This window comes from Saccostrea echinata, unplaced genomic scaffold (genome assembly GCF_033153115.1).
Source record: "Saccostrea echinata isolate AGI-Se365-2 ecotype Australia unplaced genomic scaffold, CSIRO_AGI_Sech_v1 ptg000032l, whole genome shotgun sequence".
Taxonomy (NCBI): Eukaryota; Metazoa; Mollusca; class Bivalvia; order Ostreida; family Ostreidae; genus Saccostrea; species Saccostrea echinata.
Window position 1 is genome coordinate 5275813 of NW_026889781.1, and position 7222 is coordinate 5283034.

Below are 7222 nucleotides of genomic sequence, written 5' to 3' on the forward strand. Positions count from 1 at the left end.
TATCAATACGACCAATTGGTCTTTTACACGACTGGACCACTCATTTACTAGACTGGGTCAAACATGCCTTAGGTCAAACCCTGTTGAACTAGCCAGAGTGACCTTGGGTCTAGATCTTGACACACCAACAGGTCATAAACATTCTTTGTACCAAGTTTGAGCTTCCAATGACCGACAAGTTGGCACCAATAGACTGACAAGGTGATTCTTATATATTCCCCCAACCTATATTGTGGGGGTAGAAGACCAGCATGATGAATATAAGACAGAACATTCAGGATCTAAATGAAAAGTGGGCACTCCTGATACACGTATCAGACTGGAAGGAGATGCTCAATACAAAAATGCCACCTTCAGTGCCACTGGGAAAACCAAATTCTAAGCTGCTACCCAAGTGACATATACTGTGTTCTTAGAGGAAGAATACTGTAGCAGTGTAAATTTTGTAAGAAAGGTGAAAGCTTAGAAATAAAGGAAAGGAAGATACCTGCCCAGCCATGAGGACTGCACTGCCACCATTCCTCCAAAGACAATGATTGTGGATGAGAAGAGATGGGCTGCAGAAAGTGAAAGTGAGCTGCAAAGTGATGACCATCCATTAGTCATCTTCTATTTCACCAGTGGTGGTTAAGGTGCCACTCTATACAGATTATCTGAAAAACAAGGAAATTTCATTGAAAACCCAAAAGACTTGCTGCATTTCTTTGATTCTCAAAGAAAACAGACAGCTATGGCTCAATTAGCAGCCACACATTTCTGAGAAGAATAAAAGAATCCACACAAAGAAAATTTGCCTTTGACCTAAAGCTTCAATGGAAAACAGAGTAAAAAAAAAATATCAGTACTATTAGCACTATTCCATGAGATTTACCTTTGATTAAGTGGGCCATGTCTTCTACCATCAATTCAATCATAAGCTGCTACCAGAACAGTGTGGAAAGTCCTGTCAACTTACTGGTAATTCCTTTTCCTGTCGATGACTGAAAAGCAATGAGTGGAAATTTCAGTGTTGCCTAGTGACTATGAATTAAACATGACAGAAGAAAATGTTTGTTAGAAGATTATAAACCTGACTTAAATAATCTTGCTAGCTAAAATTAAAAGAGTGTTCCAAGGAACACATGTGTCGCCTGATGAACAGCATCATTATTTAAGATTAAAAGAAAATCTAAGGGTGGTCAAATATTATTTGATACAAGCATTATGAGGGCTGTTAAGAGATTATTAGTACATAGTGTTTATTTTTCTTTCCAAGTAATGCCTTTTGGTGAAAAATGGCATATATGTTTAACAAACACTAAGAATTAATAAACGCAACAAATATTTTACAAATATTTTATTTCTTCTTTTCAATGGTATATTAATGGGTAAATAGAAGGGGTACCCGATGCCATCACAAAATCATATATTGAAATATGTAATACCTATGTTCAAACTCCCAGTGGACCCATATATAGCAAGAGCGAAAATAATTCAAATTATATATGGGTATTTATTTTTTCAATTTTATTTCAATTCATTTTGTGCAAGCTTCTTAGAATTTCAATCAGAAATACGGAGATCATAAAAAAATCTAAGCTTGGTATAGATATCTGATTACATCAATAAAATAGATTTTGATGTCAACGCAACACAGCAAGCATACCTAGAATTTTATGTAGCTCTGTTGAGAACTCTTTTCCAGACTAAAAGATCTGCTTAAACAATAACAACTAGTGCTAACTGTAACGGGAACTGTTTCAGATGTTCCCCAAACACTTCCCCATTCTCTTATGGGCCCCATTCATTACAGGCTTCATTTAATTATGCAATTCTTTTGTTTAATATATCTATACTTTATTTTCAGTAGTATTTAATCGAAAAACAACACTGGTATAGTTCTTCGAGTATTAGCCAATTGGATTTCAGCGCATGCTAGGCCTGAGACAATTGCAAACTACCTAGTGATATGATACATATTATGATACGGTCGTGCGATATACAACAAGTACCATGATACAGCTGTCACCAATTGAATTAAGCTTTATCTTAACATATAATTCTTTGCTAACTCCACAGTTATAGAAAATATACAAAGAATATCTTGATAACCCTTATCAAAGTTAATAAAAGGTGGATTTATAGTCTTGATATTGTATTTTTTCTTTGCTACCTTTTTTCAGCCATTTTAAAACATTAAAATTTGTTAGGTTGAATGTAGAAGTTACAAACAAAACAATGAAAATTATCTTCTACTGTATCACAATACATACATGGCGATACGCGTATCGTCAGCCCTTGCCATCAATACGATCGATGTATTGCTGTATTGTTACACCTCTAGCGCATGCACATGCCCATATTTTCTATATATTTCATATTCCTTCCTCGTAAGGAGACTCACAATAAATAGCTATGTCAGAAATCTAAAGATTTTCATTGAAAACTATGAGAGATACAGTCATATAAGTATTAGCAAATCAGAATCCACGTTCTTGCATTCAATTTTCATAGTAGCACAATATAGGAACCCATTACACCTATCTATATTCTAAATCCCATCCAGTTTTGTTAAAAACTAAGAAAGTTAGTACTGTAACAGCCATTTAAAGTTTAAACCAATCAAATTGCAGCACACTTGCATGAGCGTGTTTTCACAATATCTCATATCAAAATGTAGAGCCTTGATGTGTATGACTATGTTTTAAATTTCAAAGCATTTCATCAAAAAACACAAAGGTTATTGAGATGTTTTGTGTCAGTCAAACAGAGCAAAGCACACATGCAAGCACATGCTTTCTTGCTAATTCAACCACCTCTTCTTGTCTACACCACTAATATAAGTTTATACAATGAAGTTCAGAGCATATCATAAAAAACAGGAAGGTTAATGGTGTTTCAATTGCTTCAGTCATTTCACTCCTTGCACATGCACGCATGTGCATACAAGTGTGGGTAAAATGACCTTCCTTCTGCACATCTACACAACATGCCTGTTAACCCTAAAACGGTTTCATCTCAATCAGTTGAGTAGTTTCTGTGATGACAGAGAAAGAAGCATTAAAGCTTCCAGACTGTCTCAACATGAGTAAAGATCTATGGCTGGCATGAGGTGAAAATGAAGAAGCAATGCTGCTTTAGGTCAATAGACATATGCAAGTTTATAATTCCAATGGGACATGTCTAATTATCCTGTCAATTAGAAATTTTGCATAGCTGTTTTATTTGTTCTTGTTAAAATGTTGACAAATTTTCATGAATTTATGTCTTTCTTTTATGGAGTAAAAGTAAATGTCTCATTAATTTCAAAATAGCCCTTATATAGCAAAGAAAAAAAATCCACAAATAGTAAGACCCATACAGAATAGCATTTATCATATAAAATCTGACAATAGATATATGATTCCCCACCCTTCAAAGCTAAAGTGAATTATAAAATTGAAATTAACAAGAAGTCTGTGAGCCAATGCTCACTAGTAATACCCCCGCTTTGATGTGAATATACATTCTGATGTGAATATACACAAGTTCAGTTATGGACAGACACAAGGGTGAACAAGAAGTTGACATCAGATTCGTACAAATATGAATCCCAACATGTGACATGCCTAAACAAAGAGTGTGCTAAAATTTCAAGCATCTGCAATCAGTAGTTGCTGAGAAAATTGCGACCAAAATTTGTTATGTATGGTACAGACAGACACACGGATAAACAGGAAGTTGACATTGGATTCGTACAAAAATGAATCCCAACATATGACATGCCTAAACAAAGAGTGTGCTAAAATTTCAAACATCTGCAATCAGTAGTTGCTGAGAAAACTGCAAACAAAAGAACAAGGTTCACTTAGGGCCTTTTTTGGCCCTGTGAATATCTGAAAAACTGAAACTGCTTAGTTTTAGTTGACAATGCATTGAATTTCATTTAGACTTTTTGGTGATTGCGAATCTACCAAAAATGACGTAATTTTCTGGCTAGTCAATGCATTATGACGTCATGAAATACATCATTTTCCTCATATCTTGAACAATTCTACAAAACAGCCAATTTTTAAAGCTTTAAATTTTTAAAATTTTTCGATATTTAATATAGAGCGCAGTCTCTGATCTAATAAATGCAATTATTTACTGATAGAACCGTTTCAGAGGATTACAAAACAAGTTTTATTTTTTAGATCAGAGGGTGCACTTTAAAATTCAAGAACATTGCAATTCCATAAAGCTTGTTTTCCAAGACCTGGACTCTAAGGAGAAAAAATATTAGTAGGAAATGAAAGCACTAAGTCCCTACTTTATCTTGTTGTTTAAAATGGAACATAAGGTGTTAGTCAATAAATTGGTATATCTACAGGGCCATTTTATGCATAAAGTGAACCTAGCTCTTTGTTATGTATGGTACAGAAAGACGCACGGATAAACAGGAAGTTGACATCAGATTCGTACAAAAATGAATCCCACCATATGGCATACCTCAACAAAGAGTGCTAAAATTTCAAGCATCTGCGATGAGTAGTTGCTGAGAAAACTGTGCCAAAAAATTTGTTACAGACAGACAGACAGACACACAGACAGACACACAAGGGTAAAACAGTATACCCCCCTCTCCTTCGGAGTGGGGGTATAATTAAAATAATTATTTTTAATAAATATATCTTTATCCCAGATATCTTCCAAAAGAGATTTCAGTCTCTCTTCAGTCTATAACGATACTTTTGGTATACCCATCCTGATGTCTTTTCATTGTATTTATATTTCAGTTTGGGTGGTAATATTGCATACAGTTTCAAAGTACAGTGTCATGAGCTCATACAGTATACAGTAACATGTGATATAAATGCTAATTATCAAAATCCTGCCTCTCAAAATCAAAATTAAAAAAAATAATAATAATTCAATCAACCACCAGAGTGATTTTATAAAGTCAAAGGTCAAGGTCAACTGAATTGTAATGTAACGAACTCAATTGCATTGAACTCTCTTTATTTGAAAAATCGGTTTGTTTGAGATGAATTTGGTTTCTCCTAAAATGCTGGTACAGTTTCTTTGCAATAAATACTTGTTTAGATTGAAATCGGTTAACTTGAAAAACTCTGTTAATTTGAAGTGATTTTGGGGTCCGCTGAATACAAAGCTTATAGCAGTTTTGATAACGGTTACATTAGAGTTGCCGATTGCGACGCGTGGACTCAAGTGACTGACTATATACGAAGTCTAGCATGTGTTAATTTTTCACAGGTGATTTGATGTTGGTGGACCTGTACAAATTTAATTATGTGTTGTATAGATAAAAAAATAATCATTGAGCATTTCTCACTGGAACATATTAGTTGCCATTTTTATTTTCTAACTACAGCATTAAGACCGACATGGATAAAATACGCAGAGGTGTCTTTTGTAAATTGGTATGTGGAGAATACGGCTGTGTATTGACCAAAATATTTCGATAAGATATTTTATAAAGCAATATGCAATATATTGGATTCTTAAATAAGTCTAGCAAAAAGGTCTTGTAAATCATTTAATGCATAAATTTGATAAAAACTGGGTGTTTTATTACCAAATTGGAAGTTCATATGTCTCACTGTCTTTACAAAGAACACTTCAAATTCAAACTTTTAATGACTGTAAAACTAATATGTTAAAATATAGTTGTCTATGAATTTTGCAATAGTTAATTATGATGTGCTACCTCCTTAATGTTTATTTTATTATTGACCATTTTTAATTAAAAACAGTTAAAAATTATCTTTGGTGACTGAAATTCCCAACTTTTTCACAGAATTATAAGAAAAACTGTCTGACCAATACGTATTGAAAGTTAGTTTGTCGATACGATAAATTCCTGAATATCGATACGTATTGATTAATCGATATATTGACACAGCCCTAGTGGAGAAAGTGCCGGAGTAAATAAATCCAATGTAATTAAGTAAATGGAAAATAAACTTCTTGAATTGAAGTATATGAAGCATATGTTTTCAATGCTGATGAGACAGGGCTGTTCTACAGATGTGAACCTGACAAATCATTGCATCTATGCGCCAATGTTTAGGACGAACTTTTTTCGTGTATAAATAGTCTTGATAGTTTTCTAACACAAATCAAAAAAAAAAAAAAAAAAAAAAAAAAAAAAAAAAAAAAATATTTAGGACTTTTTTGAAAAATAGAGATACGTACATTTCTGAAACACTGCATGTAATGTTATGTAAAAAATATGAATTCTCACATGTATATTTTTTTTTACTGTACAGTCAAGCCTTGTTACCTCGAACTTGAAGGGACCGAGAAAAAACTTTGAGATATCTGAGGATTCGAGATATCGAGGGTAAAATACTTAACAAATAAGTGGTTGGGACAGCAAATCACTTTGACATATCAATGGTTTTTTTCGAGATATCAGTGTTCCAGATAGAGAAGTTCAAATGTATCTACATTTTTTATGTAATTCATAGCACACAGATATAATGAAATTCGGTTAATTTGAAATAAATCTCAAGGTCCCTTAAATTTCAATGTAAACGAGTTTGACTGTATATGATATTTTACAAAAGCCAAAGTGCCAAGCAATGCAAGTGCAAAGTATCAAATCCATTCGTCTTACAGTTCTCAGGATCTATGGTATGACAGACAGACAGACACCATGTAAAGTGATCTCTAAGTGTCGCTTTTACCAAAATTTTTTTTCATAATTATTTTGTTTTCTTACCTGTCTGAAGAGCATGACAAAGGTTACATAGGTGATAGGTAGAAATACATGTATGGGATGTATTGGTGTAATCTTTTTAGTGAGCAGATTGCATCATGCATTGTTTATCTGCCGTTGCTGATCTTTAACAAGGAAGACCTCTCCTGAAATAAGAAAAATTATTTTCAAAAGTGAAGTTACCTGTTACTCTTAAAGGGACATAGACACAGATTTGACATTTTGAAATATTTTCTCAAATTGTCTGTATTATATCATGACATATATGTGGCTATAGCATTTCACATGGAAATATAATAAAGAGCTTATTTTATCTGTTATATTATTGAAACTATGAATTTCAGGATGTGTTTGATTGACACATCCTTGCACTTTCACAAGTGAACTTCATCCTTAATACTTAAGAAAAGTAGGTTTTTTGATACATATTAATGAAAAAATATAAAAAAGATATAATCCAGAAAATTAAGAGTAGAAATGAGAGAAAGCAGAAGCAACTAACCAGTATTGTCAGTCCATGCTCAGTGATGTGTGCAGAGT

At 33.3% G+C, this 7222-nt stretch overlaps 1 long non-coding RNA gene across 1 annotated transcript; it reads right to left on the reverse strand.

The window, feature by feature from the left end:
* Positions 1-491: 491 nt before the first annotated feature.
* LOC133197972 (uncharacterized) lies at positions 492-6816 on the reverse strand. The gene is made up of 3 exons (XR_009722469.1): positions 6686-6816; positions 872-980; positions 492-653 (listed from the first exon to the last, which is right to left on the reverse strand). It is a non-coding gene; the product is annotated as an uncharacterized LOC133197972 (long non-coding RNA).
* Positions 6817-7222: the final 406 nt, after the last annotated feature.